We start from the raw sequence: 27,908 nt of genomic DNA on the forward strand, positions 1-27,908 counted from the left end.
AAGTCTAACCCAAGCAGAAAAATGGGAGATTCCAACTGGAACAGAAGCAATTCAGGCATAGTTTGGACAAAATGGGACAGACCTTGAGTTGATTCAGATGTGAGTGCATAGCATCATCCATTAAATCATCTCACCCCTACTTAGCCACAGTTCATGGAGTCTTCCATATTAAAAATCCACTTACTATAAAATGTTTCTAGCACAATTACTGAAAATATGACCATGGTTGCTGTCAGTTACAATCTATTTTTATCTTTTATTTTTTGAAACAGAAATTGATTCAAAGAAGTTGGTGGGAATGTGTTAAAATGAATTACTAAAGCTGCAGTCTATTATATGCAGAGAGAGGATGGTTAAGTGCCTGACACAGTAATTCACACGCAAGGAGAAGCATTGCTATTTTTATTCAAAATACACATCTGCCTTACGTGCTATTTTGTAACACACCTCTTGTGGCAGCCTACATGTATTGTCTAGATGGCCACTCTCCTGTTGCCAAAATCCCAGGAGTGCTCTGAGAGTCAAGAAAATGATGACTGGTTCCCACTAAACTTGACAGTCCCTTATCAAAAGCTGGACTAAGCTTGGCCAATTTAGCTGGGAAGGGATGGATATCTGCAGTGAATACTTGAGGGATATTTTTCTTCACTTAGGTGCATTGAAAAGTCCATGACAGAAAACATCTTGTCTAAAGCCATCTCTGCCAAGCTTGGATGCTGTCCTCTTGGTACACAGCTCTGGACAAAACCTATCTAGAGCCAAGAACAGTGAGAAGACAGACTCCTGGCTCCTAATAAAATCAGAGAGATCAGGTAGCTACTACTGAGCTTTGCCCTTTCTCAGGACTTCTAGGGATTTTGACATGCATTATTCTTTACAGTCATTTAATTGGGGGTATTCTTCTATAATATCATTTCACCTTATAACAGAATTCCTTATCTATGACCTTAGGTGTCTTTGGTAATCAAGTAAACAATTGATGTAGAAGAACTATTCTACATCAACTGTTAATCTTGAGACTGGCCAGAAAACCCAGCTCCAGCATTTTCAGCCAAATTTAAAGCAAGCTTTAAATATTAAATAATGACCAAGGTATAGACTGCTCAGGACCATTTCCTGGAATAAATGACCTTTAAGGTTAGACCTAACAATTTATCTGAATATCATTAATGTGTGTGGCAATAGCTCCCCTTACCCTCCAGTTTATTTAGAGACTTTTCACCTTGATTTTTTTGCATTTGTTTTGAAAATCATATATGTGAATACTATATTTATATTATTTTCATCCCTCCCTTTCAATTAACCTCCTCTCATTTCCTACCTCAAGTTCATGCATTCATTCTCTCTCCCTTTCTTCCTTTCTTTCCTTCCTTCTTTTTTCTTTCTTTCCTTTCTAACCCTAACTTTAACTCCTAACCTCCCTCACCCTAACCAAAACCATAACTCTAACCTTAACAACTCCTCCAACCCTAAGCCTAACCCCATAACCCTTACCCCCACTCCAACCCTCACCCTGACCCTACTTTTTTTTTTTAATTTTTTTATTCAATATACCCTGACCCTAATTTAATGATAATTTCTAACTCCATAAACCTAGCCCTGTGTTTGTCAGGGTTTATATTCTTCCACAAACATCATTACCAGGAAACAAGTTGGGTAGGAAAGGCCTTATTCAGCTTACAGTTACACATAGCTGTTCATCACCAAAGGAAGTCAGGACTGGAACTTAAGCAGATCAGGAAGCAGGAGCTGTTGCAGACACTGAGGAGGGATGCTACTTACTGGCTTGCTCAGCTTGCTTTCTTATAGTACTCAGGACTACCAGATGGCACCATTTACAATGGGTCCTCTCACTCCTGATCACTAATTGAGAAAATGCCTTACAGCTGGACCTCAGAGGCATTTCCTCAAGGGAGGCCCTGTTCTCTGTGATAACTCCAGCTTATGTCAAGTTGACACAAAAGCAGCCAGTACACTGTCTAATCCTAACCCCTAACCCTGTAGTATCTGTAGTATCTAACTCTAACCCAACCCTCTAACCATAAACCTTAACTCCTAACCCTATACTTTCTAACCATTTCCAGCCTAATTCTACCCTTTAAACATTATCCCCCAACCCTCTAACCCTAACTCCAGCCCCATCCCTAATCATCTAACCCTACCCTATTTAACCCCATCCCCTTAACACTAACCCTTAACTTTCAATACTAACTGTAAATCCAACCACTCTAACCCTCACCACTATCTTCCTAACTCAGCTTGTTTACAATAAACTTCTGGCATTTACTTTGACCAGACATTTGAATTGTAAAGGATGTTTGGAGATTTCAAAACACAAAAGACTTTAGCACCCTGTACACATTCATAAGGCTTTCATCCAGTATGTGTTGTTTTCTGTATTCAGAGATAACTATGAAGGGGAAAGGCTGTACATTGCTTCCATTCACAGGTAGTGTGTGTGTGTGTGTGTGTGTGTGTGTGTGTGTGTGTGTGTGTTATAATGAGAACTATAGAAATGTGCAAAGGCTTTACCATATTCAATACATTCATTGGGTTTTTCTCCACTGTGATATCTTATATGCCTTTTGTCTTAATTTGGGTTATATTGCTGTGAAAAGATACCATGACCAAAATGACTCTTATAAAGGAGAACATTTAATTGGAGGTGGTATACAGATTCAGAGATTCAATAAATAATCATTAAGGCAGAAAGAATGGCAGTGTCCAAGCAGACATGGTACTGGAGGATCTGAGAGTTCTACATCTTGATCAGAAAGCAGCCCTGGGTGGAGCGTAAGCATAGCATCTCAAAGCCCACCCACACAGTGACATTTCCTCAAAGGCCACATCTCCTCATAGTGCCATTTACCAAACATATTCAAACCACCACACCTTAGATCACTGTGATCTGTAAAGGCTTTACCACATTGATTACATTCATAGGGTTACCCTCTAATATGTGTTCTTTTATGTACTTGGAGGTGACTTGATTGTAAATAGGCTTTACTACATTGACTACATTTGTAAAGTTTTTCTCCAATATGAATTCTTTCATGCATTTGAAGTTGACCATGAGAGGCAAAGGATTTACTACATTGCTTACACTCATAAGGTTTCACTCCAGTATGTGTTGCTTTATGTATTTGGAGTTTAGTGTTATAAAGGCTTTACCACATTGGGTACATTCAGAGAGTTTCTCTCCAGTATATGTTATTATTTTATGATTTTTGAGACTACAACATTTATAGGTTTTACCACATTGATTACATCTGTAAGGTTTCTCTCCAGTATGTGTTCTTTTATGCACTTGGAGATCACTTTGTCGTGAAAGGCTTTACCACATTGATTACATTTGTAAGGCTTCTCTCCAGGGTGAAGTATTTCATGCCTTTGAAGTTGACTATGATGTGCAAAGGCTTTATTACATTGCTTACAGTCATAAGGATTGTCTCCAGATTGTGTTGCTTGATGTATTTGGAGACTAGTGTGACATGCGAAGTCTTTACCACATTCATGGCATTTGTAAGGTTTCTCTCCAGTATGAATTCTTTCATGTCTTTTAAGTTCACGCAGATATGGAAAGGCTTTACCACATTGGCTACATTCATAGGGTTTCTCTCTAGTATGTGTTCTTTTATGTTTCTGGAGAATACTGTGATATGCAAAGACTTTACCACATTGATTACAATCATAGGGTTTCTCTCCAGCATGTGTTATTATTTTATGATTTTTAAGATTACTACAATATTTATAGGCTTTGCTACATTGATTACATTTGTAAGGTTTCTCTCCAGTATGTGTTCTTTTATGCACTTGGAGATGACTTTGTTGTGAAAAGGTTTTACCACACTGATTACATTTGTAAGGTTTCTCTCCAGAATGCATTGCTTTATGTAGCTGAAGACTAGTGTGACATGCAAAGGCTTTACCACATTCATGACATTTGTAAGGCTTCTCTCCAGTATGAATTCTTTCATGTCTTTCAAGTTCACGAAGATATGGAAAGGCTTTACCACATTGGTTACATTCATAGGGTTTCTCTCCAGTATGTGTTATTATCTTATGATTTTTGAGATTACTACAACACTTATAGGCTTTACCACATTGATTACATTTGTAAGGTTTCTCTCCAGTATGTGTTCTTTTATGCACTTGGAGACGACTTTGTTGTGAAAAGGCTTTACCACATTGATTACATTTGTAAGGCTTCTCGCCAGTGTGAAGTATTTCATGCCTTTGAAGTTGACTATGATGTGCAAAGGCTTTATTACATTGCTTACAGTCATAAGGTTTCTCTTCAGAATGTGTTGCTTGATGTATTTGGAGACTAGTGTGACATGCGAAGTCTTTACCACATTCATGACATTTGTAAGGTTTCTCTCCAGTATGAATTCTTTCATGTCTTTTAAGTTCACGAAGATATGGAAAGGCTTTACCACATTGGTTACATTTAAACGGTTTCTCTTCAGTATGCGTTCTTTTATGTTTTCGGAGAATACTGTGATATGCAAAGACTTTACCACATTGATTACATTCATAGGGTTTCTCTCCAGTATGTGTTATTATCTTATGATTTTTGAGACTACTACAATATTTATAGGCTTTACCACATTGATTACATTTGTAAGGTTTCTCTCCAGTATGTGTTCTTTTATGCATTTGGAGATGACTATTTTGTGCAAAGGCTTCACCACACTGATTGCATTGGTGAGTTTTCTCTCCAGAATGCATTGTTTTATGTAGTTGGAGACTAGTGTGACACACGAAGGCTTTACCACATTCATGACATTTGTAAGGCTTCTCTCCAGTATGAATTCTTTCATGTCTTTTAAGTTCACGAAGATATGGAAATGCTTTACCACATTGGTTACATTCATAGGGTTTCTCTCCAGTATGTGTTATTATTTTATGATTTTTGAGACTACTACAATATTTATAGGCTTTACTACATAGATTACATTTGTAAGGTTTCTCTTCAGTATGTGTTCTTTTATGCATTTGGAGATGACTTTGTCGTGAAAAGGCTTTACCACATTGATTACATTTGTAAGGTTTCTCTCCAGTATGTGTTCTTTTATGTACTTGGAGATGACTGTTTTGTGCAAAGGCTTCACCACACTGATTACATTGGTGAGTTTTCTCTCTAGAATGCATTGCTTTATGTAGTTGGAGACTAGTGTGACATGCGAAGGCTTTACCACATTCATAACATTTGTAAGGTTTCTCTCCAGTATGAATTCTTTCATGTCTTTTAAGTTCACGAAGATATGGAAATGCTTTACCACATTGGTTACATTCATAGGGTTTCTCTCCAGTATGTGTTATTATTTTATGATTTTTGAGACTACTACCACATTTATAGGCTTTACCACATTGATTACATTTGTAAGGTTTCTCTCCAGTATGTGTTCTTTTATGAATTTGGAGATGACTTTGTCGTGAAAAGGCTTTACCACATTGATGACATTTATAAGATTTCTCTCCAGTATGTGTTCTTTTATGTACTTGGAGATGATTGTTTTGTGCAAAGGCTTCACCACACTGATTACATTTGTAAGGTTTCTCTCTAGTATGTGTTCTTTTATGTACTTGGAGATAACGTTGTTGTGCAAAGGCTTCACCGCACTGATTATATTGGTAAGATTTCTCTCTAGTATGAATTCTTTCATGCTTTTGAAGTTGACCATAATGTGCAAAGGCTTTGTCACTTCGATTGCACTTATAGGATATCTCTCTTGCATATGTTCTTTTATGTATTTGGAGAATACTGGGATGTACAAAGGCTTCACCATATTGAATACCTTCATAGGGTTTCTCTCCAAAATGAATTGTTTCATGCTTTTGGGGATAACTGGGACATGCAAAGGCTTTACCACATTGAATATATTCAGAGGATTTCTCTCCAGTATGACATCTTTCATGCCTGCAAAGATAATTGGCACATGTGAAGCTTTACCACAATCATTATACTGATGAATTATTTTATCTGTAGGAATTAATTCTACTATTTGGTCTAGTTCTAAAGAAGAATCACTTCTTAAGATTTTATCACTTTGTTTACATTCATGGTTTCCCTTCATTATGGTTTGTTTTGCATCTTTGAGGATACCTGTAATTGTAAGAGCATTTATTACATGGCTCACATTTGTAGCATCCTTTTCTCCTTTACAGATTTTGAATTTCAGTTTTTCACAGTTATTTTTTTTTTTTTACAGCTCAGAGCTTTACCACACTGAGTGCTTTCATAAATTTTTTTATATTGTGAAATACACTACATGTGCAAAGTGAACTAAGGCAAACAGAAGAATTTTCACATTTTTAGCACTCATGGGGATTTTCTGCAGTGTGAGTTTATGGATATCTTCCCAATGAAGCTGGAAAACTAATTATAAACTTGTAACACATTGAGAAAGTCTACTTGAATGGGGAATACTATATATCTTCTAATTGTTATGGGAGAGGGATACATTGCTTCTTTCAATATCTCTATGTTCGCATGGTTTGTATCTGTTTAATAGGTATATCACATAATATACCTATTAAAAGAAGAATAACAAATTAAAGATTTCCACATTGCATTCACACAGTTTGACTTTTTGATCATCATAGGCGTGGTATTCTTGACTGCCCCTCCAACTTAAACTTAGCAGTGTTACTACAAGCATATGAGCAACACCAGCTTTACCATGGAATATTTGTTTATTAGGAACATATGCTCATCTTTTGCAATAGGTGAGTGGTATGAGACTAAATAGATTAGCAGTTCTACATACTAACTATAATGTGGCTATTATCAAATGGTAATATCTGTTAAGACGTTGTTTAGAGTGATGCCTTGCCAACACAAATCAGATCCCTGACATTGAGGTACATAGATTTTTTTTTTTGAGAATTTAATAGTCATAGATACGATAAAAGTAGTGCCTTTTTATACTGTTACTTTTCTTTACAACTTCCAGGAGACATTAAGATTTCTTCAGAGGCATATTCATACAAATTTGCACATAAATATTACCTTCCACGTCCTCTAGAAGTTTGACAATGTTTGTCAGTATTATGGTCTTCCCAACTGCAGCCTGAAATATAGTACCAAGAAATGTATGATAAATTACTGGAAATTAGTCAAAGTTAAGTTACTATCTTCAGTGAACCTGATTTATTCACCTCATTCTTCCTTATTTCCAACTGAAGGTACAGAAGAACATCAGTAACAAACAGTCGTTCCCTCATTTTAAAAAGGAAAATTCACTGTCTTACCAATAGCAGCGAGGTTCCCATAGGTCTCCAGCATCACATCTTTGTAGAGACTCTTCTGTGAAGGATCCAGCAAAGCCCATTCTTCCCAAGTGAAGTTCACATGCACATCATCATAGGTCACTACATCCTAAAATAACCCATACATGTGTACACCACAAAGCATGATACTGACATCTTTGTAAAGTAAACGTATGTTTCATTGACAATATATTCATATAATTCTGGTGCGTCCCCCACTTATTTCTCAACCCAGAAGTTCTAATGTAATCACCAAGTTATCTTAGAAGGAAACTGAATAAATAAAGTTCACCTATGTCATTTCTTTACTCTCCGAATATGATGTAGCCTTACAAGAGATATGCCAATTAACAGATATAAACAAAGAGAGAGAAAGAGAAGCAAACTGTCCTGAGCATATAGCAGAGAAATTGTATGAACAATTACTAAGTCCAAAAAAATGATGGGCAAACTGAGTGTATTGGCTTATGCCTTTGATTCTAGCATTCAGCAGGCAGAGATGTATCTCATTGAGTTGGATGCCACCCTGGTCTATCCAAGACAGCTAGAGGTACATATTAAGACCTGGTTTTCCTGTAAAAGTCAATCAAACAGGAAAGACAGAAAGAACTCAGAGGTTTTTTTTGAAGTTCCTACAAGAATTACACATTCTCTCCAGTTCTGTATTCATCTTCCAGAATTCTGAAATACCTCAGTTTAAACTGTAACTGTAATGAGATCTTACTAAAATGGGATGCATCTTTAAACTGTTACAAATGAACAGATCAAAATATTCAGAATGCAAATGTTGATTGTAAAATAAGCAGTATAGGATAGGAGAGATGGCCTAACAGTAAAGAGCTCTTGCTAGTCTTGCAAATAATTGGGCTCAATTGCCAGTACTTACAAGGGGACTTCACAATAATCCATTACTCCAAGTTTAGGAATTCTGAAGCCATCTTCTGACTACTATGGGGACCAGTTATACATGATGTGCATGTTCATGAATTGAATGAGTAAAATACTCATTCAAAATACTCATTCAACAAAACAGAACAAAACAAACTCAACAGATAGGAAGAATGTCACACACCTGAAATTCAATGACTCAGAAAGCTCAGGCAGTAAAACTCATGCAGTATTAAAGTTATGAATACATGCCGTTCTGAGAAATAGAATATTCTCTCTGCCAAATTTCAAAAGCAACACAACAGCATATGCCTGACATGTACCAAAACCTACATTCCAGGCCCATCAGCCCATAATATAAAAACAAACAGTCAGGTATGTTGGTTCAGGTATGTTTAATTTTAGCACTTTGGAGCCAGAGTTGGGTAGACCTTTAAGTTTGAGGCCTGTATGTTCCACCTAACTACTTTCAGGACAGACAGGGTTACGCAGAGAAACTTTCTCTTCAAAAGCAAAAACAAACATATCAAAATTAAAAATATAAAACACCAGACTCAAAAAAACTAAACCAAACCAAAGCAAAAACAAAACAAAACAAAACAAACAAACAAACAAAAAAAAACACCAGGCTCACAAAATAGCTTAGCACTGAATAATAATTGTTTCAATTGTATCTTACATATTTAGGGACAGAGTCTATAATGGTGAAGGCAAGACAACACGAGAAGGAAGCTGACTGATCAGGTTCAACCACAACACAGTACACACACACACACACACACAGACACAGACACAAAGGAAATGGGTTGAGTCTATAGACACTCAAATCTTATTCCCAATAAGGAATTTAAAAAGGTTCCTCCTACAAAAGCTTCTATTGAGAGGATTGAGTTGGCCAGAGTCAGACTGACTCCATGACAGGCCGCAAACTGGCAGTTTGAAGACTAGGTCTAAGTTTCTCTTTCCCAGAACTGAAAAAGCCCAAAACAAGTCATGCTGGCAATAATACTTTGCAACCTACTTTTAATAAGGGTTCAACCTCTCCTTTAGCCCACCACCTAGCATAGATAATGGAAGAGAAAAGTTATTAGAATATGGGGGAAGTGGACCAGTTTAACAATAGTTCTTTGGGGGTAAGTTCGATATTCTTGGGAAGCAGGTCAGTCCTGTAGCAAACACCAAATACAACTTAGCAGCTGCTTATCAGTCCTCTAGTCAGGTAGAACCAGCACAAACCAGCAGCTACAGTCCAATGCTTTCAGCAAGCAGACACCAGGCACAAACTGACAGCTACAGTCCAGTCCTTTCAGCAAGCAGACACCAGGCAACTGCAGTTCATCCAACCTGAGGCGAGGCCACTGAAGTGGCAAGCTGCTGTAGGAACCTCATGAGCAGTTCTTGGGTAAGTTTCTCTCACTGGCTGTGTTATCACAAGTTGAGTTTAACAATGCTATATAAGGTGAACCATGTATGTCTTTAGCAAAGGATAGCAAGGTAAAGCAAATCAAACCAAAGCTCAGTGCTCTTCTCCCACTGTCTGTGGTGTCATATTTATACTCCTTCATCAAGGGTCCTTTCTTGTGTCTGCTATATCCAAACATCCTTTCACCTGTGTATCCCAACAAAACATCATTTGGCATTACTAACCCTCCAAAGAACCAGAAGTTTCCACTTCAAAGTCAATTCCAGGAAAACCACTCCTCACAGGGAGCCAATCAGGACCTGCTAGGAGCTGCCCCTTCCACCAGACCTGAGCCAAGCCTGAGCCAAGAATAGTTAATCAGCAATGGTTCCAGAAAGATCCCAAATTCCTTAGAACCGTGACCAATCCCAAAACACCCCTAACCCTGGAAATTTAGCCAACAAATCAGGATAAAAGTCACCTAGTCTTCTTTGGAATTCCCCTAATTAGCTTTAAATTGAGCTTGCAAAGCTCACATATCCATCTCCATCCTAGTGAATGATAGACCACTGCATGCTAGAATTCTGCAGAATAAAATGCTCTTTGCTTTTGCATACTATTTGAGTCTGGAGTCTTCCTTCAGTGATTCTTGGACCCTAACACTACAAGCTCCCTCAAAGAAAGCCACAAAGGAGAGACAAGTTTCAAAAGACATCACCCTATCTGAGAGATTTTTTACACAATCAACTACATTCTGACCCGGGTCACTATAAGTTCATGGTCATCCATGATGAAAATGCATTTAGTTTAACTTTAGTGATCCTAATAGTCTGCAGTAGTCCATACACTCTTCACATGTCCAAAGTCTCTTCTGGCACTCAAGACAATCTCTTTATTGCCACATCTTATAAAATCAGAAAGCAAGTTATATCTTTCCAACATACAAAAGCACAGAATATCCCTTCCCATTCTAATAGAGAGGATTGTGTACATAGAGAGGAAAGACTGGACTGAAGAAAGAAACCCAGAAGGACAAACACCAAATCCTGTAGCTCTCTCAGACACAGGGGCCTCAGTTTCAAAAGGCTTAGATGATAGCCCTATCCTTGCAACTTCTCATACATCTCTCAGTTTAGTTACTTGCACTTCCTTTATGCAGCTCTCCATGGCAGGTGTCTCATAGCTTAGATATCTCAACATCTTGTGGTCTCAAAATGCACCTCAGGCTTCATCCTCACAGGTTCATGCAATAAACTCTCACAGTATCCTCCCTTACTGGGGCTCTGAATCTGCCAAACATGGATGGTTGAACAGTGCTGAACTGAAACCACAGAGGAAGAATCCATGACCTTAAATTTTGCATCATTATTTCCAGAACTTGGGTAATCTGCCAAGTTTGGATTCCAAATTGGGATCGACCACAGATTTAGCTTTATATGAAGTTCCTTCTTGGGTCTAGGAATCACTTTGCCTACTCTTTCAATTAATTGAAGCCTTAACAGTCCATTAGGGCACCTTCTTAGGTTTTCAATCCTCAGGAAGGACCTTCTCTTTAATGGTGATAATCTCTTTGAAAATTCATGCCCCTGTTTCAGCATTTGGCTGTCATAAACGGTGACCATCACATAGGAGTGTAAAGATATCCTCTTGGAGGCTTACTTCCTCCTTCTGATAACCTAGACCTACTTCTAGAAGCTTCTAGCCTCTGTATAATCTTATCCAGGTCTAGAATATTTTAGGCATCTGAGACTTAACTGCAGAGCGAAGTCATCCTTTCTTTTTCTTTCTGAACTCTGGCCGGCTGGTCAACTCAGCTGTTCTTCTTCAAACACTTCTTCATGCTAACTGATTCAATTTTCTGGCTCCTCCTCATTCTCTGGCTCATTCTATCTTCACTTCTATCTAGCTTGTTCTCTCACCTGTCTCTGTAAAACTATCTTGATAAAATTGCCTCCTTATCTCACCCTCTGAGCTGCTTCCTCTTATGTTGCCTCTCTTTTCTCTTTACCTACTCTTCTCCTGAGAGTTGGGTATATCTTATTCTGTCAGATCTTTCTCTGATTCATCATTTGTCGGGTACTCAGTTAGACATAATTTTCAAACACAGGTGCTTCCTTCTAAAACTAACTTTACCTTCATTGTGTGGGATTAAAAGTGTGTACTAAGGGCTGAGTCACACCACAATTAGAAATCGCTCCCCCCCTGTAAATTAGACAGTCTTGGGGTTTACAACATGATAAAATACCCTGCAATACAGGAGGTCATGACAAGCTTGGGCCCAGTCTGTATCTGTGAAATCAGAAGTTTTGCTCTCAACAATGTGAAATGCATATCATGCAGGAAACCAAAGCATGAAAATTCTGATAATTCTTAAAACTAATTTCAAGTGCATGGAAAATATACTAAGAAGATTGTTGGGATAGACAGCAATTCTGATATTTTCATGAGAACTCTGTGCTTGGGTGTAGGTACTATGTCCAAATGTATCAGAATACATACATTGAATATGTGCAATTTCCATCAACTATAACAACACAACACAGTTTTAACTAATTTTAGTTGATAATTATGGAAAACCCCAACTTACTGTTATAAGACTTTATTTTGCAAGCCAATATACAATCCTGTTTCACAACCAGATTCATTGTTTAATTCTGGACCATGTTTTATTTTCACTGTTTTGTTTTTTTCAATTTAGTCATACATAGTGAGATATTGTTATGTGACACTAACAATGTATTCTCTGTCACTAAGGTCTATACTAAAGTTCTCTTTCGGAGGCTTTGTACATTATTTCACATCAGTTTCGGTTTCACACACTGAAATTTGCTAAATGAATGATTATTTAGAATACATTTTAGCCATTTATACACCTGTAAACCACACCATTAAAGTGATATATTTTCAAAAAGAAAAAAGGATGTTGGTTATGTTCAATTTGCAGCATAAAGTCAAAACAATCCAAAGAAAATTCCTAACAATTTATAACAAGAAAGATAATTACAAAGCTATGTAAAAAACTCAGAACTGTAAATAGGATTATTAAGACAACATACACATTTTGGCACAATGTGAATTCCATCCATACTTACTTACCATGGAGCTACAACAATCAAAATATTTACAATATTTGCAAAAGAATAAGGGGATGCAGAGAAAAAGCCAAGATCAAAAATCCTCAATTATAGTCAAGTTTTAATCAAAAGACTGATGGAAACTTAGCCAGGAAAAATGTGAACTTGACCAATGTTACCTATGATTGTATATGTATACAAATTAAATAAACACAGAATTCACTCCCACAAAAATAACTAAAAGTGAACTGTTTTATTTCTGACTCTCTAGCTACTACTGATCTCACTTCCAAACAGAGGGGCCCCATGCTCTAGAGCTCTCTCTGAATGGAGGTGATCAGAAAGGTGGGCTATGCTCAGCAGCCCCTCATCCCTCCACCTCAAGCAAACCCAGCTACACTGAGCCAACACACAAACTAAGGTTGAAGAATAACTTAATGTCTGCTTCCTGACACGTGGATTATGACACATGATGTAGAATCTGTCCTACCCACCTACACAGCACCACACATACCTTAGAAACCTCTTCATCTAAGAAATTCCTTTGTAACCTTGAACTGAATTTCCTTGAATCATACCACTATGGTTGGTGGTAGTGGAAAGGTAAAACCATTTTAATCAAATATTGCTAAAGGATGATTCCCATCACCTCCTCCCTACCAGTTTCAAAATGATTTGTAAAATTTATCACACAAACTGAGTGTGCAATACAATGGTCAGAACTTCTAGAAATGAGACCTTCAGTTCTGAAGTCTGTCTTCCCACTGCACACCAAAAGCAATGCTTATGTGTGAATACTGGGCAGTGATATTATAAGTAACACAGCTTACTATGTCCAGAACTACAGAGATCTCCCCTCCTCCACCCAGGAAATTCACACTCAGGCAGACTCAGAGGCCAATGCCCTCTGTCCAGGTCACCACATATACCAACAGAACCAGAGTCTGGTTCACAGTATATCCAAGTCCAATCTGACTGGACCATGGTAGCTTAGCAAACTTGTTCTTGCTGGTGGCTGCCACAATTATCATGGCATGGCTTGTGGTCTACCTTATAGCTCTCTGATGAAATACATCAGAGTAGAATATGGAAAGAATCTGCAAGCTACCTCCCATTGGTGATCCTCCTGATTGCTAGCCTGCCTAGAGTACTCATTAGCTTTGACCACCTAGCTGGGACTCAGGACAGTAGCAGCTCCTCTACTGGAGAATTAGAGATTAAATGACTTAGACAGGACAGGTCTTCCCAGCTCTGCTCTTCCACCCCATGGACAGACAGCACTGGTCTGATAAATTTCTATTTTAGTAGAATCTTCCCTATTCTCCCAGGGTACCTGTTCATCTTCCAAGACACAGGGTCCGTTGTGTACACATTCAATTACACACTCAAGATCCAGGACTGCTATCTCTTTGCTTCACAGCTGGGAAGTTCTGCACCCAAACTTCAATCAAACTCAAACAGTAACAACAACATAAGCAAAAGGTGGCTATGAGTTTGAAATGAAGGAACAGTAAATGGGAGGTGAACAAAGAGAGAAATAAAAAAAGAAAAGGACGTGGCTATTCCCAGGTATGGTGGAGTAGAAAGTTTATTATAAATAAAAGGGAGAGCATAGCCAGACCCAGGGGACATTAGGGAGAGTCCAGAGTGGACTTGACCCTGAGTCATGTGAGAAGAAGGTGAAAGGGAGAGGGGAGAACCAGATTAAAAGGTCAGAAGGGTAAATGATAGATGGCAAAGATCAGGTAACCATCAGGAGCCATCATAGGACAAGCCAATAATTAGAAGGTGATCTTCCTGAGATTAACCTGTACAACAGAACTTCTATAGGCAAGGCCCAGGAGAAAATAATTTTAGGAAAGATTCCTGCTATTAATATGTTTTCCTGTTATTATTAAACTAGGTATTAGCCCACCCCTTTTGAGCAGATCCCTGCAAATCTATGAAGGTGTACTATCTTTTAGTGATGCTATATAGACAAATGGATGACTTCTTAATTCTTAATGATGATCCTATAAGAATTCCTAAAATTATATCATATTCATATATATATATAAAGCTCTTTTATAGTGGGTCTGCTATTAGGTCCTTTTCTGATAGTGAAAACTGCAGTGAGAACTCTGTTATTCTCCCATGTGACACCAGATAATTGCTTCTAGATAGTAACTAGACTTACTACTACTCAGGGCAAATTCCAAGAGGTAGCAAAACAATTAACCAAAGGTCATAAAAAGGGAACTAACAATTTATTATAGGTGCTAGGACAGAAGATAAAATATTGACTCAGTTTATCTATACAAAACTTCACTAATAACTTAGGTATTTTTTTAACTCTCAGTGAACCCATGAAACTGTGACAGGTGATGGATGTTTAGCCAGATAATTAGTCCTAAAAGATATTCATGTAAACATTGACTGTTGTAAACTTATTCAATTTATGATTTGAATCTGTATAAACTTGTGATGAACTTTTTAACCATGTGATCATGTATTCTGAAAGATGTATTTGTGCTGAGGACAAAGAGAAAAAAGAACAGAGCTGAGGAGAACTTTTTTTTGGACAGAACACTTCTTAAACAAAGAGGCAAAAAATTTTTCCTTATTCCCCTTTTTCATTCATTCCATTTTCCCATTTTTTGTTAGAGAGCTTTCATAGGAAAGTTTTTACAACTTAGTAATAAACGCTATAATCACCCCCCCCCCCCCGAGACAGGGTTTCTCTGTGTAGCCCAGGCTGTCCTGGAACCCAGGAATCCACCTGCCTCTGCTTCCCAAGTGCTGGGATTAAAGGCATGCACCACTACTGCCAGGCTATAATCACTTTTCAAAGTGTCCAACTAGCAGGCTGAAAGAGAGGCAGTTCCTGCTAAGATAGAACAAAAGTCAAATTACTGTTAGGCTACAGGTGTCAATCGCCTAAGCTTGCCACTTTTTACCCTCAGAAAGAGCAAGGATGTTTTTAGGAAGTTTTAGAAGTTATCATCAACAATTCCATATAGTTAGAGAGTTAGACAATCCAGAGACCCTCAGGTACTGTCAGGTAACCAAAATGGTTGTATTACATAAGGAAAGGCAGCCCAATCCCTAAACTAGAGGGTGGATATACCAGCCATACCGTGTCACAAGTAGAGACTGAGGAATGCTAGGGGAACCTTACAGCAGGTACACTCTGTTAGACAGGCACCTAAGCCATTTGTTCCAGGGTTTGAGACTTAACAGTGGAGATAAATGAGGAGGCTGAAATGATCTAATTATAATCTCAAAAATTATTTTAAAAAATTGAAACTGGCTTTATGGTACAGTAAGTATTCTCTAGGGATTAGATAGTTGTACTAGAGCACAGTAAGTATTATTCACAGCTTGTCTCTCAAGCTGTGCACTTTCAACCAGAAAAAATTTCACATGCCTGCCAGGCACAGCCACAACAGGTTGTCAAGATCTACTGTGTTGGTTGAACTAGTGTTACTACAGTAATTTGGTTTATAGAAATAATTTCAGATTCTTATTTAGATTCTTGATTTCCATGGTTTGTGAACCTACAAAAATGGCCATTTTGGACTTTTATTGATCATCTAAAATTGATGACCTGACTACCCAATGCTAATGCCAACTACTGTCAAAGCAGGAAAGCTCTCACCTTCCTTCCTCCACATCCCTTTCTTTGCTGTGAATACACCAGCTTCAAAGGTGGTCAGCAAACTCAATTCTTACACAGGTCCCTCTTCATTTCTTTTTTTTTTTTTTGATGTTTCTTTTTTTTTATTCGATATATTTTTTATTTACATTTCAAATGATTTCCCCTTTTCTGGCCCCCCACTCCCATAAGTCCCATAAGCCCCCTTCCCTCCCCCTGTTCTCCCACCCACCCCTTCCCACTTCCCTGTTCTGGTTTTGCCCTATACTGCTACACTGAGTCTTTCCAGAACAAGGGGCCACTCCTCCGTTCTTCTTGTACCTCATTTGATGTGTGGATTATGTTTTGGGTATTCCAATTTTCTAGGTTAATATTCACTTATTAGTGAGTGCATACCATGATTGATCTTTTGAGACTGGGTTACCTCACTTAGTATGATGTTCTCCAGCTCCATGCATTTGCCTAAGAATTTCATGAATTCATTGTTTCTAATGGCTGAATAGTACTCCATTGTGTAGATACACCATATTTTTTGCATCCATTCTTCTGTTGAGGAATACCTGGGTTCTTTCCAGCTTCTGGCAATTATAAATAGGGCTGCTATGAACATAGTGGAACATGTATCCTTATTACATGCTGGGGAATCCTCTGGGTATATGCCCAGGAGTGGTATAGCAGGATCCTTAAAGCAGAAGCCCTTAAAGAGGAAATACAAAAATCCCTTAAAAAAATACGGAGAACATGAGTCAACAGGTAGAAGACCATAAAGAGGCAACACAAAAATCCCATAGGGAATTGGGAGAACATGGGTCAACAGGCAGAAGCCGTTTAAGAGGAAACACAAAAATCCCTTAAAGAAACACAGGAGAATATGGGTCAACAGGTAGAAGCCCTTAAAGAGGAAACACAAAAAAACCCTTAAAGAATTTCAGGAAAACACAAACAAACAAGTGAAGGAAGTGAACAAAACCATCCAGGATCTAAAAATGGAAATAGAAACAATAAAAAAATCACAAAGTGAGACATCTCTGGAGATAGAAAATCTTACAAAGACAGTGGAATAAAAAAACTCAGTATTGGGCACCTCACTTCCAGAAGATCCTGCTATAACACTCCTGGGCATATACCCAGAGGATTCCCCACCATGTAATAAGGATACATGCTCTACTATGTTCATAGCAGCCCTATTTATAATTGCCAGATGCTGGAAAGAACCCAGGTATCCCTCAACAGAAGAGTGGATGCAAAAAATGTGGTATATCTACACAATGGAGTACTATTCAGCCATTAGAAACAATGAATTCATGAAATTCTTAGGCAAATGGATGGAGCTAGAGAACATCATACTAAGTGAGGTAACCCAGACTCAAAAGGTGAATCATGGTATGTACTCACTAATAAGTGGATATTAACCTGGAAAACTGGAATACCCAAAACATAATCCACACATCAAATGAGGTACAAGAAGAAAGGAGGAGTGGCCCCTGGTTCTGGAAAGACTCAGTGAAGCAGTATTCGGCAAAACCAGAACGGGGAAGTGGGAAGGGGTGGGTGGGAGGACAGGGGAAGAGAAGGGGACTTACGGGACTTTCGGGGAGTGGGGGGCTAGAAAAGGGGAAATCATTTGAAATGTAAATAAATTATATCGAATAAAAAAAATTAAAAAAAAACAAAAAAAAAAAAACAAAAAAAAAAACCCCCAAAAAACTCAGTATTCTAATTACAGAACTTAGCAGAAAGCCTTACAATTATATGAATCAAGCAGAAGACTGGATAGAAAGACTCTAAGATACAGCGCAGGGATAGAAAAAAAATAAGCTAAGAAATGATTATTATTTTTAATCAAAGAGTTAAAAAAAAAACCCAGAATGTGGGATACCCTCAAAATTTGAAATTATAGGCATAGAAGAAGAATCTGAAGGCAATGGCATGGACCAGATCTTCAACATCATTGAAGAAAAGTTTTCCCAACTAAGAAAGGACACAATCATATAGATAGGAAGAACTCCAAGTACTCAAAACCAGAAAATTAAACAGTCTACAGCATATTATAGTCAAAACACTATACAGGAGAAAGAAAAAAAGATAATAAGCTAGAAGAGATGAGACACAAATGACATATAAAGAAAAGTACTCCAGAATAACATCTGATTTCTTAATGAAAGTCCTGAAGGAAGAGGCAAAAGCAGTATACGCTTAAATTCTAAAAGACCACAACTGTCAACTCAGATTGTACCCAGAAAAAAATTATCTGCTATAGTTCAATGATTAAAACAAAATAAAACAAAAAACTCCATGATTCAAAATGGCACAAAAGAATTCATATACAACAATAATAAAAAACTTTAATACAGAAACTTAAAATAATCCCATTAGCCTATCTAAATATTGAAATATGAAATTGATTCAAATAAAACTCTGGTAAATGTATAAACTCATAGACACTAAACAACTCATTACTGAATGGCAAACTGGTCAAAGAAATAAAAATATTCCTGAAACTAAATAAGAACAAAAGAACAATACCATAAAACCTCTGAGATTGGGCTGGAGAGATGGCTCAGCGGTTAAGAGCACTGAATGTTCTTCCAAAGGTCCTGAGTTCAAATCCCAGAAACCACATGGTGGCTCACAACCATCCGTAATGAGATCTGACTCCCTCTTCTGGAGGGAGCTACAGTGCACTCATATAAATATAATAAATCATCTAAAAAAAAAAAACAAAAAAAACCTCTGAGACACATTAGAAGCAGTTCTAGGAGAGAAGTTTATGGCCCCAAGGACCTACATTAGAAAATCAGAAAGAGCACAAATAAATGACTTAATGATACAAGTCTTAATGATCATTTGATTAATGATTAATAATTACGAAATAATAAAATAATAATTACTTAATGATTCAAGAATGTATAAAAATAGCAAAATTTAAAGTATCAATAAGATAGAGAAAAAAACAATACAAAGCATTAATGAATCAAGAGTTAGTTCTTTGATAATATAAACAGACCTCTATCCCAATTCAACAAAGAAAAGAGTTAGATAAAAAAATTTAAAAAGTATGCAGTAAAATGACAGTCATTGGATAAATTATTGGGTAAAAGCTAATAAAAAAAGAAAATAAATATAAAAGTTCAGTACAATATTATTGTCATTACATATAATTTTTTCTTGGTTATTTTATCATTTACATTTCAAATGTTGTTCCCTTTCCCAGTTTCCCTTTCACAAACCCCCATTCCAAGTTTCTCCCCTCTACTCAGCAAAACGCTCAACTACTACAGACGGAGAAAACAAGACATTCTATGACAAAAGCAAATTTACACAATATCTTTCCACAAATCCAGCTCTACAAAGGATAATGGGTGGAAAATACCAATATAAGGTGGGAAACCACACCCTAAAAAAAAGCAATAAAGTAATCTTTCAACAAACCCAAAAGAAGATAGCCACACAAACAGAATTTCACCTTTAACAAAGAAGATAGCAGTAAGCAACAATCACTTTTCCTTAATATCTCTTAACATCAATGGCCGCAGTTCCCCAATAAAAGACATAGACTATCAGACTGGATACATAAACAGGACCCAACATTTTGCTGCATACAACAAACCCGCCTCAATGACAAAGGCAGTTACTACTTCAGAGTCAAAGGTTGGAAAACAATTTTCCAAGCAAATGGTCCCAAGAAACAAGCTAGAGTGGCCATTCTAAATAAATTGACTTTCAACCAAAAGTTGTCAAAAAGGATAAGGAAAAATACTGGTCAAAGGAAAAGTTTACCAAGATGAACTCTCAATTCTGAATATCTATGCTCTGAATGCAAGGGCACCCAAATTCATAAAAGAAACTTTACTAAAGCTCAAAGCACACATTGTGCCCCACACAATAATAGTGGGAGACTTCAGCACCACACTCTCAACAACGGACAAATCATGGAAACAGAAACTAAACAGAGACACAGGTGAAACTAACTGAAGTTATGGACCAAATGGATCTAACAGATATTTATAAAACATTCTATCCTAAAGCAAAAGAATATACCTTCTCAGCACCTCATGATACCTTCTCCAAAATTGGCCATATAATTGGTCAGAAAGCAGGCCTCAACAGATACAGAAATATTGAAATTATTCTATGCACCTTATCAGATCACCACGGCCTAAGGCTGGTCTTAAGTTCAAACAAAAACAATGGAAAACATACATACACGTGGACTTCGATCAGTGCTCTTCTTAATGATAGCTTGGTCAAGGAAGAAATAAAGAAGAAATTAAAGACATTTTAGAATTTAATGAAAATGAAGACACATCATACCAAAACTTATGGGACACAATGAAAGCAGTGCTAAGAGGAAAACTGATGGCTCTAAGTGCCTCCAAAAAGAAAGTGGAGAGAGCTTACACTAGTAGCTTGACAGTGCACCTGAAAGCTCTAGAACAAAAAGATGCAAATACAAAGAGGAGTAGATGGCAGGAAATAATCAAACTCAGGAGCTGCTTCTTTGAGAAAATCAACAAGACAGATAAACCATTGGCCAGACTAACCAGAGGGCACAGAGGCACTACCCATATTAATAAAATCAGAAATGAAAAGGGAGACATAACAAAGGAAACTGTGGAAATTGAAAAAAAATCATTAGATCCTACTACAAGAGCATACACTCAACAAAATTTGAAAATCTGGAGGAAAGGGACAACTTTCTAGATACATACCAGGTGCCAACATTAAAACAGAATCAGATAAGCCATCTAATTAGTCCCATAAGTCCTGAGGAAATAGAATTAGTGATTAATAGTCTCCCATAAAAAAAAAAAAGACCAGCACCAGATGGGTTTAGTGGGGAATTCTATCAGATCTTCAAAGAAGAGCTAATACCAATACTCTTCAAACTATTCCACAAAATACAAACACAAGGAACACTACCCAACTCATTGTGTGAAACCACAATAACTCTTATACCTAAACCAAAGACCAAACAAAGAAAGAGAACTTCAGACCAATCTTTCTTATGAACATCGATGTTAAAATACTCATCAAAATTCTGGCCAACCGAATATAAGAATGCATCAAATGATAATTCACCATAATCAGGTAGGCTTCATCTCTGGGATGCAGGGATGGTTCAATATAGGGAAACCAACCCATCAATGTAATCCACTACATAAACAAACTCAAGAAAAAAAACGACATGGTCATTTCATTAGATGCTGAAAAGGCTTTTGACAAAATTCAGCATCCCTTCATGTTAAAAGTCTTGGAAAGATTGGGAATTCAAGACCCATACCTAAACACAGTGAAAACAATATACTGCAAACTGGTAGCCAATATGAAACTAAATGGAGAGAAACTTGAAGCAATCCCACTAAAATTAGGGCCCAAACAAGGCTGCCCACTCTCTCCCTCTCTATTCAATAGAGTACTTGAAATTCTAGTCAGAGCAATCACACAACAACAGCAGGTCAAAGGTATATAAATTAGAAAGGAAGAAATCAAAATATCACTATTTGCAGATGATATGATCATATACTTAAACAACCCCAAAACTTCCACTAGAGAACTTCTACAGCTGATAAACAACTTCAGCAAAGTGACTGGATATAAAATTAACTCAAGCAAATCAGTAGCCTTCCACTACTCAAAGCATAAATAAGCTGAGAAAGATATTAGGGAAATGACACCCTTCACAATAGTCACAAATAATATTACCTTGGTGTGACTCTAACCAAGTAAGTGAAAGAGCTATATGACAAGAACTTCAAGCCTCTGAAGAAAGAAACCGAAGATCTCAGAAGATGGAAAGCTCTCCCATGGTCATGAATTGGCAGGATTAATATAGTTAAAATGGCCATCTTGCCGAAAGCAATCTGCAGATTCAATACAATCCCCATCAAAATTCCAAATCAATTCTTCATAGAGCTAGAACGAGAAATTCTCAAATTCATCTGGAATAACAAAAAACTCAGGATAGCAAAAACTATTCTCTGCAACAAAAGATCTCCTGGGTTAGGGTTAGGTCACCATCCCTTACCTCAAGCTGTTCTACAGAGCAATAGTGATAAAAACTGTTTGGTATTGGTACAGAGACAGGCAGAAAGATCAATGGAATAGAATTGAAGACCCAGAAAAGAACTCACATACTTACAGTCACTTGATATTTGATAAAGGAGCTAAAAACATCCAGTGGAAACAAGACAGTATTTTTAAGAAATGGTGCTGGATCAACTGGAAGGTCAGCATGCAGAAAAATGCAAATCAATGCATTCTTATCTCCTTGCACAAAGCTCAAGTCTAAGTGGATCAAGGACCTATACATAAAACCAGACACGCTGAAGCTCATAAAGGAGAAAGTGGGGAAGAACCTTGAACACATGGGCACAGGGGAAAATTTCCTTAATAGAACACCAATGGCTTATGCTCTAAGAACAAGAATCGACAAATGGGACCTCATAAAACTGCAAAGCTTCTATAAGGCAAAGGACATTGTCAATAGGACAAAACAGCAACCAACAGATTGGGAAAAGATCTTTACCAATTCTACATCTGATAGAGAGCTAATATTCATTGTATACAAAGAACTCAAGAAGTTAGACTCCAGAGAGTCAAATAACCCTATTAAAAATGGGGTACAGAGCTAAACAGGGAATTCTCAAGTGAGGAAATTCGAATGGCTCTGAAGCACCTAAAGAAATGTTCAGCATCATTCATTAGTTATCAGGGAAATGCAAATCAAAACAACACTGAGATTCCACCTCACACTGGTCAGAATGGCTAAGATGTGGGGAAAGAGGAACAGCTCTCCATTGTTGGTGAGATTGCAAGCTGGTAAAACCACTCTGGAAATCAGTTTGGCGGTCTCTCAGAAAATTAGACATAGTACTACCTGAGGACCCAGCTATACCACTCCTGGACCTACACCCAGAAGATGCTCCAACATGTAATAAGGACAAATGCTCCACTATGTTCATAGCAGCCTTATTTATAATAGTCAGAAGCTGGAAAGAACCCAGATGTCTTTCAACAGAGGAATGGATACAGAAACTGGTATATATATACAATGGACTGCTTACTATTCAGGTATTAAACACAATGAATTCATGAAATTCTTAGGCAAATGGATGGAACTAAAAAGTGTCATCCTGAGTGAGGTAATCCAATCACAAAAGAACACACATGGTATGCACTCACTGATAAGTGGATGTTAGCCCAAAAGCTCAAAATAAACAATTTACAATTCTCAGACCACACAGGAAGCTCAAGAAGAAGGAGGACTGAAGTGGGGGTGCTTTGGTTCCTCTGAGAAAGGGAACAAAATACGGAACAATTATGGAAACAAAGTGTGGAGCAGAGACTGAAGGAAAGGCCATCCAGAGACTGCCCTACCTGGAGATTCATCCTATAAGCAGTCACCAAACCCCCACACGATTATGGACGACAAGAAGTGCATACCGAAAGGAGCATGTCATGGTTGTCTCTGGAGGGGTCCTGACAGAACCTTACAGATACAGAGGCAGATGCTACCAGCCAACCATTGGACTGAGCGTGGGGTCCCCAATGGAGGAGTTGGAGGGCAGTCTGGAGGAGCTGAAGGGGTTTACGGCCCCATGGGAAGAACAACAAAGTCGGCCACCCAGATGCCCCAGGACTCCCAGGGACTAAACCATTGGGTACACGTGGTTCCAGCCAAGTGTGGCAGAGGAATGCCTTGTCAGGCATCAATGGGAGGAGAGGTCCTTGGTCCTGTGAAGGCTCAATAGATGCCCCAGCAAAGGGAAATCAAGGTTGGGGGGAGGTGAGAGTGGGTGGGGTGGAGGGGCATATTCTTGGAGGCAGGGGGTGGGAGGACGGGTTGGGGGTTTTGGGGGAGGGGGAAACGAAAAGGTTTTAGCATTTGAAATGTAAATGAAGAATATATACAATAAAAAAAAAGACTGCAGAAAAGAATAACTTAGAAATTGAAAGGAAGCTTAGAAATTAAGAGAACTTTTTAGAATTTCTTTGGAGAAGTACTAAGAAATAAAGATTAAAATCACTTTTCAAAGTGTCCCTTTTTCTTTCTGCAACTAGCAGGTGGAGATAAGGACAAAGGCTGCTCTACTTAATCCTCCTGTTTTACTATGAGGTGCTAAATGTCTGAGACTGCAGTTTCTGGCCTCAGGCCAGAAAAAAAAAGTCAGGTGGGACAGTTACTAAGACAAAGTAACTTAAACTTAAGAAAGGTAAACGTCTTATTAAAAAGCAACCCTAAATATCTCGCAAAACCAAGTCTTCGCCCCGCCGCCGCAATTTCCTATCAAATACTTTCAAGAGATCATTGGAGCTGGCCTCCGACATTAAGCATTAGTAAATCCTTCACATCATCAACTCTACTCTTTTATATCACAGCTTAATATTGGATTGCGACACAACACATGAGATGTCTTTTACAACCTCCACAAAGTTAATTCCAAATGGATCGTACACCTTAATATTAAATGCTAAGGGCAGACTTGTAGAAACTATAGCTCTCTGAGTTTCTCATCCTGTCAAGGATGTTTCTACACAGAAGTCACTGTTCCAAACGCACTGCGCAGATGCAGCCACCACAGTGAAGTTATTCAGAGGCTACTGCTGGGTCCAGCGAGTGGCTAGGACCACAAGGTACCTCACAGGTTGCTGCAGGTTCCCACCCGGCCCCGGGAAACACCCAGCACACCAGCTCCCGCTGCTCAGCCCCCTGCTCTTCCCGGTTGTTGGCAATGACCCTGCGCTTACCATGTTGCAACTTTGGAGCTTGACTGAACGCACCTCACAACATTCGGAAGCAGAGCTCAGAACACCTCACACTGAACTATTCAAGTCTGTCTAGCTGATAAGCGGAACCAGCCGCATGGCCTCCAAAAGAACCCTCCTCCCCTTCTGACTGGCTGGTCTGCCTAAGACTCGGATTGGCCAGTGAGTCTTGAGTGACATGAGCACCTCCCTTAGGGTTAGAGTGTGCTGAAGGGGCACAGCATTATGTATGATTCCTGGCCCAAACTTTCAGTCCAGAGTCAGACCTTTTCCAGCTCTGCAGAGATTTGCATTTCGGTAGATTTTGTGCCTATCCTCCAATAGCCTACCCATTCGTTCGCTACCCATCCCCAGGAAGTACCCACCATTCCAGCTCCCCTAATCTGCTCCTCCCCTTTGTGGGCAGTGACCAGGTCACCAGGTCTACAGCGATTGCTTGAGCTCCTGAAGAGACGGGGGTGGAGGCGCAATTCTCCCTGATAGATAGCTAGGCTCCGGTCCTTGAGAAAAGCGAACCAAAAATCCTTGAAAAAAAAAAGTGCCCCATTTTTTTGGCCACGAGAGAAGGGCAAGTAAGTGTTCCCAGAGAGCTGTGGCCAATTGTAAAAACACACCAGCTTCTGACCGGTTCCTTTCCAGTTGCACGGTTCTGCCCTGCTGCCTGAACAAACGGCATCAGGTTTGAAGGACGGCATTCCTTTACCCTCTCATATAATGCCAAAGCTTGGAAACCCCGCTTGCGGTCTTTTCCTTTATAAACCCCCTTCACTTAGACCTGGAGGTTCACTCTCTTTCCTATTCCATCAGGAAGGTTGGTGACCCAAGCTCGAGCTTGAATAAAGATCCTAGTGCGATTGCATCAGGTTGTGATCCTTGGTGGTCTCTTTGAGGTTTTTACAATCTGGGCACAACACTCCCCTCACAACACTCAGTAGGGATTTCCCCTTCTTCCTCCAGGAATCAAGGTAGATAGCTTGCATAGCCCATTACTCAACTTGCAATGGAGTTATTAATTTGTCCCACAAGTGGGAGGGTGCGCAGAATATTAATTAAAGAGATTTTAGGAAACAAGAGCTTTGAGGCTTCATGTGGGTTCAGGTAAACTGCAGTTACTTCTCACCTGGTAGGTATGAGACAAGCCTGGGAGAAAAAAAGCAGGAAACAGATGACAAACACTGTGGAGCACTATTCTTAGCTGGCACATCTTCCTCAGTGGGAAGGTAAAAAAATAAAAAACCCAAACAAAACCAAACAACAACAAAAAAACCATAACAGTATTAGTAAAGATTCTCAAGATGAACAGAACTGGTAGAAGAAATGTATATAGAAGGCAGATTTATTAGAATGGCTCACAAGCTGTGGTCCAACTAGTCTAACAATGGTAGTCAACCAATGGAAAGTTGAAGAATCCAGTAGTGGTTCAGACCATGTGGCTAGATGCCTCAGTTGGTCTACAATATATACCAGAATTCCAGAGAAGGTAGCTTTAATACCAGGATACCCCCCCCCCCAAACCCCCTAAAACCACCACCACCACCACCAAAAAAACTTGCTAGTCAGAGGTAAGGTAAGAGAAAGAGCTACAATCTTCAAATATATATATGTATATATATACTGCCACCAGAAGCTGTGACATAGATTAAAGGTGGATCTTATCACCTCAAAAGATCTAGATTTAAGAAAGGTTTTCTCACTCCAAATTAATTTTAGCTTTTTGAGAAAAATTCTGCATAGTACTCAAACTCTTTTAGTTTTAGTTTATTCCATATGAAGTCAGTTTGACTACTAAGAATGGTCATCAGACAAGACAGAAGAATTGAAAGTCCTCCTCCCTTGTTGGCAAGCAAGAAGAGCATGGGAATCAATTCCAAAGCAATGCTTTTCTTCAACTATGGAAGCACTAGGGTTTGACTGTGGGAGTCTGGATACATTGACATATAGGTTATCCTACTTCTACAAATGATAAGTTAAATCTCCTGAATGTGCTCACAATGTTTAAGCAGAGAGATTTAAGGGTAGTCTTAGCTCAAAGTCAGCAGAAAGATGTAAACTATAAAAATGATAGACAAAAATGGCTCTGGAATGTTCACCTTATACTAAAAAGTATTAGCTGAAAATCCAGCAACTGAGAAAGTAGATTGCTCAGGAGCCAATACTTGCTGTTGATTATGATCTATGTATGATCTAACAGAGGTATCAATGCCACAATTATCACAAAGGACAGAGAGCACAAATTCAGAAAACATCAAAGAAAAGTCACCTATCAGAACTGTGTATACTTTTCTTAGAGGAACAGCTTTGCTGAGCTATTCTAACCTCACAATAAGACTACTTTAGCCTCTGAGCAGCCTGGCTCAGAGGAACCCACAATTGTTCCATACAGGAGCAGAAAGTTCATTTTAACTAGCTCTGACTGCTTTCTGTCTCAGGGCTATGACATCATTATATAGAATTCTATTTTTTAAGCATTGTTTTCATTATATATATATGTATACACACTATATAGAATTCTGTTTTTAAGCTTTATTTTCATTATATATATATATATATATATATATATATATATATATATATATATATATATATGTATGTATACACACACACATGTATATATGGGCATGTTTGCTTGCATGTGTCTGTATGCAGTACCAACAGAGGCCAGAAGAAGGCAGGAGATGTCTGGGACTGGAGTCCCAGCAAATGGTTAGCTACTGTGTGGTTTCTGGTGATGGAGCTTGGGACCTCAGTAACAACAACCAATTGCTCTTAACTGCAAAGCTCTCTCTCCAGACACTTTTTATTTAAAATGTATTTATATACAATTTAATTAAAATATATTACATCATTTCTCCCTTTCAGTCCTATG

At 38.3% G+C, this 27,908-nt stretch overlaps 2 pseudogenes; both read right to left on the bottom strand.

Moving 5' to 3' along the window:
• Nucleotides 1–3,318: 3,318 nt before the first annotated feature.
• On the bottom strand, nt 3,319–5,792 carry LOC127668950 (zinc finger protein 844-like; annotated as a pseudogene).
• A 651-nt stretch (nt 5,793–6,443) lies between these two features.
• On the bottom strand, nt 6,444–25,147 carry LOC127668789 (zinc finger protein 120-like; annotated as a pseudogene).
• Nucleotides 25,148–27,908: the final 2,761 nt, after the last annotated feature.

The sequence above is a fragment of the Apodemus sylvaticus genome, chromosome 18 (genome assembly GCF_947179515.1).
Source record: "Apodemus sylvaticus chromosome 18, mApoSyl1.1, whole genome shotgun sequence".
Lineage (NCBI taxonomy): Eukaryota > Metazoa > Chordata > Mammalia > Rodentia > Muridae > Apodemus > Apodemus sylvaticus.